Below are 13323 nucleotides of genomic sequence, written 5' to 3' on the forward strand. Positions count from 1 at the left end.
TCCTGTAACGTCGAGACACTGCACAGAAAGTAGCGGGCAACCGACGAAAGTCCTTCAAACTTGGTGTCTACGATCGATTCTTTTATTTTTCTTCCGTCGCTCATCCCTGTTATACGGTAACTGTCTCAATACCCGGATGCTTAAAACATACACATGTCCCAGTATGTGAACAATCTAGAAATGTAGTACCTGAATGTTCTATTTTATGATACTTTTTCTGTTCTGTGGGTACTGTTTTTGATGAGATATACAAGACTATACCTCAGTTCAACGTGAAATGAAATTAGCCTTAGTGTCCAGGTTCTAGGACACGTCCAGTTACTGGGACATTCACCTCATTCCTCATGTTTGGTAATACCAGATGTTTGAATTAACGTTTCTAAACGTCAAATTCGACCGATCAGATTTTCAGTTGCTTGCTGCACGTGGCATTTCGATTAGACTTACGCGCGGAGCTAATGGAACGCTGGCTTACCTGATGGAGAACCTCTAACCTACCTAATAGCACGTAGATTGCATACGGATAAATTCAATCGGTGAAGGCTTCTGATAGGTTTAATCGAAATCCGTCTTCGTGATGTACCATTGCGCATCGGTGATTCGTGCTTCGACGATGCACGGTACGTCGAGCAGGATCGCGATTCATCGAGATGAGCGCGGGCAGTACTGATCCTCGATGCGAGGAACGTCAACAGCCGGCAGCGGCTCGCGGCGTAATTCACACGGGAAATTGAAGAAGAACGCGTGGAGGGGAAACGAGTAAACACTAGCGCCCCGAAACTACTGGAGACCATCAGGTGCTTTTTATTACAGGGAACATTCTAAAATTCTCACTTCCCTAATGAACAGCGATTGCCACTTAAGAGGAGGCATTATCTCGAGGACGTGCCCCGCGCTTCACCATAATACAGTGTTGAGGTAACGATACGGTGTCTGTGAAGAAAAAATGTAGGGCCGTTGTAATGGGTGGCGAAGGGAGGAAGAAGGGTGAACAAAGAAGTGTATGTGTCTACCCTGAGCAGTAGACTGGCAAGAGTGCCGTTACAGGCAATCCTCCGTGTTTCTCACCCTCGACGAGGCGTTTGGGTCGAGCAGGGAGATGTTGACGATGAGAGGACAGGGAAGCATCGTCCAGGGAAGAATAGAGAAAGACGAGTCGCGTAGGATGGGCCACGACTGGCTACCTAGGTTACCAACCGTGGAGGCGAACATGTTCATCTTCGTTCAACTGCCCAGTGGTAATTACGCTCCCACATCGCACGACCCCGAGCGTCTCGTGCACGACTGCTGTGCGTCATGGAATGCTATTTCGGCAGCCAGACAACTGCACGAATTTGTATTTACTTATTTGTATTTATTTACACTCCGCGCCAGAATTTCGAAGGTCTAGCTTCGCTGTGGAATACCCTGCGGCGCATCTTACAAAATAGCGACCTTGTCAAGCAACTCTAGTACTAGGGCTGTTGAATATTCATTTGCTTTCCGGCTAGGAACGTCACAAAATAAATCAATTTAATTTGAGTAATGTCTTTGGTATTTTTCTTGCCTGGATTGAAAGATAATAATTTACAAGACTGTGGAAACGTTATTCTAGACCCGTTTCCTTTATTGGAATATTAAATCGAACATTATGTTACCCGCTATCGGTGTTTTGCAGCAGAACGGAGCGAAGCGGAAACTGTCCGTTCTTCCCCTCATCGGGCGATACGACCGCTAGCTAAATGACCGAGCAAAAACTGGCTGAACTTACGGGAAACGTTCTGAACACGGCCGATGTGAAATAGGTTTTAAAAGTTTCGAAGACACACTCGTTACCTTCTACCTGCCGGACAAAACGTATCCTGGTTCCTCGGATCGTCGGCTCGATGGAAGAAAAACCGAAGAAGAGAGACGGGCGAACGCCGCAAGAAATTCAACGCCTTGTTGCTGTCTCGTGAAAGCTTCCGTGGTGAAAACTCCGTAATTGTGTTTCTGTATGGTTCGTGGTACGAGACGTAGACGGGTCGTTAAGCTGCTTGGCGTTTTTCAGGGCCCCACCCGGCAGGTTCGGTCGCGAAACATGATCGATGGCCACGCGAAGGTGCTCCAGGGACTCGACGAATTTCGTGGACGCGAGTTGGGACAGCGTAATGAATTGATAGAGTATCTTGGATCAACGCGGCGGATACACAAGATGCACCGATGCATTTTATGCACTTTCGTTGACACGAGTGTAAAAGTTGCCCCGTGTGACTTTAAGTTTGATGAAGAACTAAATGGGCGAAAGAAGAAAAAATAGAAGTCCTGTAACTTTCGAAGCAAAATGATGCAAGGATTATCGATGTGCGTGAGAAGGAAACTGGGAGTGGTCGAAGTATAATTAATCGAGTGGGAAGACGTGAATGACTGCACGGTGATTATGCGTAAGATATGACGCGTTTACTGCAAGAGAATCGAAAGAGAGACTCGGAGAACACAATTAGGATCGAAGAATTTTTATTTTCTTCATTTTTTCTAGCAATCTCGCTAATCCCATAAATATTATTATCGTACGATCTTGATCTTGAGCGCGTGGCAAGGGATAAAACTGTCACCTAGGCGAAACCACGTTCATTATACCCCGTACAGAGCTCGAGGAGCGACGTTGATTAAGTTATAATAATAAAGCCGCGACACGAAGTTCCAGCATATTCTTCGACGCGATAAAACGAAATTCCTCGCGTATGATTATATTCAAGAGTGAGTCTCCAGGATCCAACCGGTTGCACCGATATCTATTTGTGGCTTATGAAAATCTTTAAGCCTCGTAAATCATGAGCCATGGAACCAATGTAAATTACGATTATTGCCGATTTTACGAGACCCGACAGCGCCTTCGTAATCCGACTGTCGCACCGTAAAAGCGAAAGTAGGGAATTGCAATAAGTGGAGACTTTACGGTCGCTCGATCACTGGCGTTACGTATGCGTAGGATTCAAGGACACGCCAGCTGGAAGGAGGCTGAAGGGACTGCAATTTTCCTTCGAAAATGCCATTGTGGGCGTATCATAAACAGATGAACTCCATGGGATTAGTTTAGTGGCAATATATCACTCGCAATTTATTCGTAATGCTCGAACAGTCAAACGTTCATTGCCCGTTTAAATGGGACTTTCGAGTTTCCTTGAGAGATCCACAAAATATTGTGCCTTGTCTAAATTGCTCTTCCGACATTGGGATGATTTACTGTCCCGCGCCAAAGGGCCAGGCAATTTCGCACCCTAATGGCCCATAATGTTTTTCAATTTTGAAATTCGACGAGCCAAACCTGTACACGTGTATGCAACCCTTATAATTCCAAATTAGTAATGAACCGCCATCGTTAAATATCTAGTTTCACACTCTTACAGCTTTAAATAAAATTTACCGGATAATTAAAAATTTAATATCACGAAATAGTAGCTCCTACTTCCGTGTATTAATAATTTCGTCTAAATTCCTAATTTAATTACTCTCCTGCTAGGAACAGTAATTGTCCTACGCTTCTATCCGCAATTTTTAATATTCAATATATTGTCTTTTACGCTGCAATTCGTTTTGAAGACCGAGTAGCCCATCACAAGCCCGACCAGGGATTTAATCCTCGACTACCGAGGGCTAAAGGTTCAAGAGCGAATGAACTTTCATTAAAAAATCTAATTTCCAAGAGGGACGTTACGTTTAACCTGGAAGGATAGAATTAAATTTTACGCGCTTCCTTTTCTGCTCACAGGAGCATGAAACTTGGTTCGCTCAAGAGATGCCAAAAGCGGACAACAAATGACATTCTGCCAGAGAGAATATACGGATATGCAGATCACGAGTTAAATACAACGGTATAAAATTATTTTTTAAATTTCTCGCGAATACTTTTATATGACCGTCCCATTGTGCGCGCGTGTATAAAACACCGCGGCCATAGCCCAAAGCTTTATGCTGCAAGGAAGATGGGGACGCAGAAACGCTGGAAACATTTCGCGTTTAGAGTTTATTCTTACGAGGAGAACTCGTCACCGACTAAACGGATCTACATATTCAGCCAGTTAATTGCCTAGCTCGTGTGATGCGGGTATCATGGCGAAGATTAGCGAAACCTCACAGAGCATGAGAACTAAACCGTGCCGATTCGCGCATCGAGTTTATGCGCTCATCGTGTGCTACATCCCGAATGAAATGATTGTCGGGAACGATGGCTGGAACAGTTGTCTCAAATGCCATCTATTTTCTGATGCATGATCAAGGAGAGGCAGAAGAAGTTGTTTGGACCGTCTGCGTTCGAAAATAAGCAGGACGAGGGTAATTATAACATCTCGTGGTGAACCGAAACTCATTTGCATGACAAAGTAATAATCTCCAGGGAAATGGCCCTCAGAGATATGATTGTCTTCAATCTTGGTTATATTACACGAACATATTTCTCGTAAATGTGTTGACAGCGACTATAGTACGTCTGGTTAAAGAGTCAATTACAATCTCGTTTCAGAGGTCATATACGTGAAGCTTTGGGCGACGAGTACTACGTTAAACATTTAATCCTTCTCTTGTTCAAACTGTTCGAGTTTACATCTCCAGTTTTTAGATAATTATGATAGATCGATTAATACTACGAATAACATTATAAATTCTCATTTCGACGTTAATTGAAGTCGAAAGACTAATGTGGGAGGTAGAAAAGAAATAGAAGATGAGCTTTCGGAGCAACGCGCGTGATTTGCATCGATGTATTATTCACGTTGGCGGAATTTTTTAGAGTAGAAAAATGTTACCTTCACCCGCGGCTGCTTTGCGTAAATGCATTGAAAGCGGTGCAACGCTTGGATGCCCTTACCGCTGAATTTTCCACGGGAGCACAGATTTTATTCAACTTCGGGAAGAATTCGCGGAAACCTTTTTCTTGAATTTGCACTTCCACACTCACTCTACCATAGAAATTTAATCTTCGAACTGGACGCCGGAAATGCTATCGTTTTCGCGCTCATCCATGATTCGTAAGTGCACAGTATGCATGCATACACTGTCGAAACATTGTTCACTATATTTCCCTTTTCTGTCCACCCACTGTATCTCTTTAATTCCCGCAACCGAAATTCCGTGGTTTTGGGCATCCATCTGTGCACGTAGCCAGTTTCACTTTTGATCACAGAGGTGCGTTTAATAAAACGCCTTGTTTTCATATTTCACCTCCGCGTCAACGAAACTTAAGAACGCGTGAATGTTCATTCAATATACGCGCTCGTATCATGAATATTCGTTTTCCAGTGAAACACATTTTGTTCTTCAGTGATGAACTTTAATTAACGTTTGCCGAAAGAGAAATGGAAAAAGAGTAGAGAAACGAGGGCAAGAATAGCACACGCGGAACATTAAACGAGCTTCCTTTCACTGCTGATTTTCGTGTCCACGATACATGGACTTAAAGCCCGCGCGAATTGAAACACAGAGTCGGTAAACGTTAATTACTTTCGAAACACATTCCCGCTGATGAAAAGCGAACAGGGTGGTTTTCCTCGTCGAACGGTCGGGCGGAAGTGTCCACTCGGCTCATCAAATTTCACGCTTTTAATCGTAGTCCGACCGCAATCGGTTCGAAATTATTATTTCACTTTGCGGAGCATTACACAGAACTAGAAGATTTCGATGGCTCTTTCAATGTTCGACCATGACCCATGCCGCTGTGTAAGCCCCCTTTATCCTTAAAAGGGCCATCGTCCTGCCTCCAAACACGGAGGGTCAAAACACTTTCGTGCACTTGCTCACGAGAAAATCCATCCTCCGCGGGTATGATAAAAAGATCCCCTACCCGTCTTCCGGTTCCCCCTTTCCACTGTTTCCCTTCCTTTCTTCCCCCTTTCTTTTTCTGATCCTAGAAGAATGGAGGGACTCGAAGTGGCGAGTATGTGCCCCGGGATTGACCGGGGCACTTCGCTGCTGCTCCTTCGAAAAGAGGTCGAATCGAGTCGACTGCAATGGTGTGCCAGCACCAAAATATTTCTGAAAGGATGGAACGGGATCCGGAAAGTCTTTGGAAGGAGACTCGACGGGGAGAAGCGAGAACGTGGAATGGAGCGCCACAAAAAAAGAGGTGTGCATGTAGAGAGGAAGGGAAAAGTATTTGAAACGGGGAATGAGATTGATACCTACAGGGTTTTTCTAAGAGTTGAAAAAAATATTTCAAGAGATATAGAGGCGTGATCTGATTGTTTTGCATAAATAATTGCAGCATAACAACAGGAAATTAAGAAAAGTGGAAACAATTTGCTACAAGATTGTAGGGTAATAGAATCTTAGATTTTAGTAAGATACAAACAAGAAACGTGTAACTTCAGAGGACGCGCTAACACGAACCTTCGTTTACATTTTCAATTACACAGCGCTTACGACAACATGAAAATATCACATCCTTAGACAATAGTATTATAGCAGAAAACTGTTGTGTTCGTAACAACCTTCAACAGTGTACTCATTCAGTATCTTATAACCAAATTACATTTCATCCACCCCTAACACGTGTCGCAGACGAGTCTTCATCACCGAACCAAAAATTGATCAGTATCTGTATCAAGAGAAAAAAAAAGGTCGTAAACCTTAAAGAAAGCCATCTAGATCACACCTAGAGTTCCAAAGCACAGGGTATACCGAAAGAAACGGGTGGTCGTTCGGTCGTACGTGAAGGGTCGGCGTTAGGCAGTTGGAACGTGGATAGTGGGGCAAAGGATGGAACGAGGAACAGAGAGAGAAGAAAGAAATGAAGCGTGGTACGGTGAGGAGAGTAAGGGCGAAAGGACGACGAGAGGGACGAGGGTGCGAGGTGAAAGGAGCGAGAGAGGTGGCCGAGGGGTTGGTATGCCTAGGGTCGCGCGAGAAGAGAACACAGAGTGGGGAGATTCCCTAGCAGAAACCAGTCGAGTCCCGGCTTCAGGTCGCGACGGGTGTTCAGTTCACAGGCGAGAGCCGTACCGCGCGGTTGGCCTCTGCGTCTCGCGTCGCACCACACGCTCGCCGTTTCATTCGGTCGAACCTCGCACGCTACGTCAGTGTGGACGAGTCGTGCTCCAACCTCGATCAAACGAATTCGTTTTCTACGCGACAGTGTACAACTGGTTGGACCAAGCTACACTACCAGAACGTCCTAACGTGCTCGTGTGTTAATCGCGTGCTGGGAGACTGTGGCGCGCGAGTTCCAAGTGCGGGCAACTTCTCCCAATAAACAAACGCATACTGTGACAAAGTGTAGGAAGACGTTGGCGTCTGAACGTGCTTACTCTGCTTATCTGGCGGACGGTCCACAGCTCCCGCGACATAAACAAACCCAGAGCGAAGGTCTCCCCGGAGTCGAGCGTGCTGGGTGGAACTCTGTCGTCGATTTCGGTGTGCAAACGTTTGCTGTACCTCTTGCTCGCCGTGGCTGTCGCTGCTGGTGTCGCTGGTGGCAGTCGACTCGGCTGAAAAACTTGGGACCACGCTCGGACGATCCTCCTTGGCTCGTGGATTCGGAGTGAGTGAGAGTGACACCTTTAGTGCGCAAACGAGGCGAACGAGTGATAAGCGACGAGAGAGAGTAGAGTTTTTTCTTCTTCCGTTGCTCCGCCACCGACACATCTCGCGAAGATTTTTTTCCGCCACTTGCGCTCCGGCCGGACGAGCTGCTCGACGACTATTAAAAACCGGCGGCAACTTCACGGCACTACCGTACACCGAGTGGTGAGTTCTGACTTATTCTTCGTCCCCCTTCTTGGGCTTTCTTTCCTCGCGTTTTTCGTGACTGGAAGTCGCAGAGATTAAATTTTACGTTTCGAGGAGGAATTGAGTGCTACCGAGGCGTTTGCTTCTCTGTCATATCGATGTCGATCAGGAAAGAGATAGAGGGTACACTCTATCTAATAGCTTCACCCACCATAGGTTAAATGCGTAACATAGATGCTTATTCTAACCTCTTTATCGTTGTAACAAGCACTCGTTGGAAATGGTACAGAAGGAAATGTGACATGAGAAGGAACTTTTAAACGTGAGGATCGAATGAATTTGAAGTAACGTGCAGTTTTATTCAGTATGGCATCTCTTGCTCCGAATGTGTTGTGGTTACGAGCTTTTTACAGTTTTTCATCATTCATCAGTTTTCGGTAAGAAATTTATATCGATTCATATTGTAGCGCTTGCTTGGGAAGTATGTAGATAAAACTGAACGAGGTAGAAAATATTTCTATCTCTAAAATTTAATTATTTTATGATTCTCTATATGTTCTTTCGCTTTTCTGAAGTTCCAGAAATTTTTTATGCCATTCCATATGCATATAAAAATAGACTATTCAATTACACTAAAATATTTTCCAGCATATCGTATAGCTCCAATCGCTATTTCATTTGGCTTATTTCAAAAGTGTGATTTTAATACTTTATTCCAAATTTTTCTGTATATTTCCCGAAAATGCTGATGAAATTTATTCTACCGAAATGGAGTAAATCTGATTTCTCAATTCCAAATAGGAATGGTTGTTAGACCAATAAAAATTATTTTCTAATAACTACTTAGAGAATCAGAAAAAATCGTGACAAACGTTGACATTAAATTGAAGCTTGAAAATTGTATTACACGGTAAATTGATTTACTACTCTTTCTCGTGGGTCCCATGGTCCCTCGGAAATTCCGCTTTTCCAGACAGTTTGTTCAATCTATTTACGTGAAAGGGATCTTACATTACCGAAATCATTCTGTTTCGGTTTTCTTCGCTTTGCACAAGGTCCTCCCGTTTAGTCGAAATAGGAAACGCGCGATTGCTCCAGATAGCCGGTCTCTGGCATTCCCTTTTGTCCGAGTCCTTTGGTGGCTCTCTAGCTCGTGCCTCGTGCAGATGCTATCTCATTGAAAAAACGTTTACACGCGAAAATCGTCACGAAACAGGTCGCTGACCCGACAGGAAATCGCTAAATTTGTATTATTCGTGGCGCGAGCGACTGGTCTCGATCAAATAACATCTTTTTTACGAAACTCGTTCCGAAAGGTGGGCGTTATCGTTATTACGGAAATGGAGTGGATCTAGACTACTCATTTCGTTTGGTAGACGGAAGCTTCGGCGTGAATAGGAAGAAATCAATCACTTATTTCGTCGTGTCGTCGCGTGACGTTTTATCGGTTTACACGTTCAATATTTGCCTTTATCGTCGACGAATCTCTTTAGCGAGGTTGTGTACACGTTTTTGTGGGTAACGACGTTCTTGCGTTCCGCGATAAATAAAGAGGGGAATCGCGTGCCGGTGTAATTAGAGGAGAGAAATTCAGGAATTCCATCGATAGAACGCGAAGCGCAACAGAGACTATCCGTCAATTAGAAACGTTCGCGTAATTTCATATCCAATTGGATCTGTCGCTCTTTTATATCCTGTATAACGTATTTCCATTTTAGAATTTCCGATTGTTCAGAGACTCGTTCATTCCTCCGCGATCGTTTTCGGGGAGTTTCTACTCCTGGAAAATTCACTATTCACGAGTTGAATGCTTAATCTGCGTACGCCGCTTCCGGCTGCGTACGCAATATGTATGCCGAACCGTTCCCCAATATTCTCCAGCCTTTTGCAATTCGAATTTTCACAATCAAGCTGTGCTCCTGAGAAAAACTGGGCCCGCGAATGTTTATCTTGATACCGTGGAAAATACTCGCTGCCTGTGAAACACGGTCGAGGGCAGGGGCAAAATTGTCCTGCTCTACAGGGGCTAGAGAACTTTTTAAAAACACACGGCCGTCAATACGTTCCGGTTGCTTGCGTCAGAATTTCGAACAGAGCGTTTCGAGTCGTTGAATCTCCTCTCTCAAATTCGTTTCATGAACAATATCGCTGACAGTCTCCAAAATTAGAGGGAATCGGATCTATTTGCGTATATGCTGATGTATTTAATCGCTGACGCTGTAAATCAATTTGTACCGATTCAATTCTCGTCATTGTTGAGCACATAATAGCAGTTTTATATTTCCCTCGCAATGATAGTAACGTTATACGGCATTGTAGAGCAAGCTGTTAATTCGGTTTTTTTATTTAATAATTGTTTTCGTAGACTGATCGTATCTCTGAGTGTTTCCTTATTGCTTCGTACGTTGAGTTCGCCTATGAGTAAGTGTTAATCTGCTGGGAACCGAATATGAATCATTTAAAAAACACGGAAGGGAACGAGTCTAGGGAAGGATAGGTACCTTCAGCTATAGTGACTCATGGCTCGCTAAAATGATCGTTCGAATAGATTACGTAGCGTTTTCGTCTACACACTATACTGAAAAGTGACTAGTCTAATCTACACTAATTATTTTTACGAATTGAAAGAGAAATATAAATTAAAATCGATTATTACACAGTGTATCCTCCTTGAAGCATAGTGTCATCGTTTTAAGCTCAAGTTGGACCCTGTATAAAGTTTGCTCATCCGACACGATGAGTGACCCAATTTCTTTGGTGACCGGTCAAACGGTTCTTATGAAGCGCCCCAAGTATAATGGCAGTGTCCAGCGTGCAAGACTGAGAATTTAAGAGCATTGTCGTGTAGCGGGGCCGAGTCGGAAATAAGAAAAGTTTGAATGAAACTCTTTGCACGGTATCCGCCGTGGAAAAGTCTTTGTCTCCTTCGCTTTTCCTCCTTTCTCTCTCGGTTGGTTGCGATATCAGAGGGATGTCTGTAAATCTCGAGGCGAAACCATCTCCTCAGCGTATCTGTGCCGAAGGAGAACGATCGTGCGATGGCACGATAAAAAATATGGCGCGGAAATGATGAGAAATAAAAGCTCGGGGAAGGTTCGTTTTTATGCCGTAATCTTGATGTTACGTGATACACGCCGCGGCTCATATAAAAGCGGGATATATTGCTTTATGAGGGAAATGAGATTTTTATTTGCTACCGCGCGAAAAAGGATCACGGATGAATTTCTAAACGACCCCCAGAAAACATTAATTTCAACCAGTAAGAATTGCGATTGTACCACTCTTGCCACCATTACCATTCCCTTGCTTTAACCGTTTAATTAATTCTGAACTCATATAACCGCGGAAGGATTTTTAATATTTGCCCACAGTTTTTCGCGGTAACGCACGGCACGTCGATATAGGTACTCGATGCTTGTGTGTATTCACCCCCTACGTATTTCCTTTTTATTGCAATGAAGAGGAAAGGTGAAAAAGCAAAATGACCTCGAGTAGGTAGATTGGACTGCTATTCCGCAAATCGCACTCGTTCTAATTTTAATGAATGAAAAATGGGAGATTTTTTATTTCTGTAGGCGATGAATCCTTCATTTACCATGACGAAATGTCCGTTCCATTTTATCTCGAATTATCCCTACTTTCTACAAGCGATCCTTATATCCCAGAATTCTGGTAAATGTTAAAACCACTTGACGCGCGGAATTCTTTGAAATTCGTTTGTCGGAGGTCGAAAAGAATGGGGAAGCTAGAACGCGTTTAACTGCCACTCAGTTTTGATATCACCTCTTTATTACTTTTTTGATCTATCTGTAGTAATAAAGCCTTTATAGTCCATAGTTGAAGTGCCTTCCCATTCTTCTATATAGTACGATCTTCAAAACAATTTCTCCTTTCTGAATCTGCCTATAAAGTTCCCTCGGCGATCGGCTCAGAGCTCCGAAGCGGGCCACCCAATTTCCCGCGATAACGGTCCAAAATTCCTGGGCATTCTACGCGAGCTAAACAGCCGGTTCCGTTACAAATGGCTGGCTGCTCCACCAGCTTCCTGAAAGTCCGTCATAAATCAGTCTGAGCGCGAGTCTGCTCGGGGAACGTATCTCCGGGCGCGAATACGTGGCGCAAAAGTTAGCGTCTTACATCCTGTTACGTCACGACTGAGCCCTCGAAAGTGGCGGGCGAGATCGCAAAGGAAAAAGAGCAGGATCCTCGTTTCTGTTGTCGTGTCTCGATAGGAAAGAAGGAGTTGGGTACTCGCGCGAGCAACACCACCGTAAGCGACACTGCCAGCAACACGGTAGTTGAGAAAGTTTCGGGGGTCGGGCGAATTTCCATAAGTTGAGGGATGGCTTCTTCGTCGGAAAGTGAGAAAAGATTGTCGCGCGAGGCGAGAGTCGACGGGCCAGGGAGATGGTGCGCGCGGATAGCAGCGGCGTAGCTATACATTACTCGCTTGTCCTGCGCCCAGGATCTCTACCGGCTATCTCCTTTAAGTTTCTCCCCCGAAGGTGTTCGTCTGCCTCGCGAGATCGTTCGCGTTCTCATCTTCTTCGCGCTTCCTTCCTTCCTTCCTTCTCAAGCGCGTGCTCTCTATTCGTCGCCTCTGCGAACAAATCACGCGACCGCTGCTCGAGAGTTGCGTGTCTGGCTACTGGCGAACATAATCTCCTGGGGTGTAATTCGGCAGCTTCAGCGAAGAATCTCGGTTCCTGATGCACTCTGGACACGAATATTCTTCTAGATTCTAGATTGTGCACAGAAGTGGTTGACCATTAACGCGTCGTTGGCTGGTCGTAAGCTATCACGTGGTTGGGTGAATTAATTGTTTGTACAGGTGGTTAATACTGTTGAATTTACTCATTCTATTGTTAATGGAAAATTGTCAGGGATCATTTTCCCAGTATATCATTGTATTGATATACTGTTCTCTATTTGGCTAGATTTAGTTTCGATCGTCCTTGATTCGTTGCCATAATTATCTTTTCACCCTTTCGTCTATCTTTGGTTTCCCCTTTGTTCCACAGATAGCAAGGCGTATCTAAGACAGGCTCGATAACGACGTCAAACACCTCGAGCACGAGCTTCGAAGGAGTCGAATCGCTAGGTCACAGTCTAAATCGTAGGAATAGATAAGGCGACGTTAAAGGTCGATATCGGCCGTGTAGAACCGCTCTCTCGACGGATAGTCTGCTCACGCGAATTCACGTTTTGCGAGCAGCCTGATAAGATCTCGTATATTTCCGCATAGATTTCGTGCCTCGTATTGATCTGAGTTATTTTATGCCGCTAATAAATTAAGGGGCTGGTGTTAATGCGCGGCGAGAACCTTGGCTTTTTGCTTTGTACTTGAATTATGAGTTCCTTGGTCTTCGACTTTCATCTTGGATATTAATAGGTACTTTGCTGCCTGTTATTTCATTCCAAGGTATTTTAATATTGATTCAGGGAAAATATATGTGTGCTGATGAAAATATTGAATTGGTGCGTGCGAAATTGCTTATTTCAGATATTGTATTTCCTCTTCTCCATTAAAGTTTTTCCCTTCTTATTTCACTATGTACACCATGCGGCTTCGTTTCTTTTCAGCGACTAAATCACGCGTTGTATACTACCTGCATCTGTTGATGGTCGGTGTTCGTACGAGTT

General features: G+C 44.2%; 1 protein-coding gene across 2 annotated transcripts in view; it reads left to right on the plus strand.

Moving 5' to 3' along the window:
- Positions 1 to 7568: 7568 nt before the first annotated feature.
- Olf413 (DBH like monooxygenase olf413) overlaps positions 7569 to 13323 on the plus strand; it is a 147000-nt gene continuing 141245 nt past the window's right edge. For both annotated transcript variants that reach the window (XM_076376435.1, XM_076376443.1), the window contains exon 1: positions 7569 to 7698. The gene's annotated coding sequence lies outside the window, so the exon portion shown is untranslated. The remainder of the gene's footprint in view (positions 7699 to 13323) is intronic.

Source organism: Calliopsis andreniformis, chromosome 1 (assembly GCF_051401765.1).
Source record: "Calliopsis andreniformis isolate RMS-2024a chromosome 1, iyCalAndr_principal, whole genome shotgun sequence".
Classification (NCBI taxonomy): domain Eukaryota; kingdom Metazoa; phylum Arthropoda; class Insecta; order Hymenoptera; family Andrenidae; genus Calliopsis; species Calliopsis andreniformis.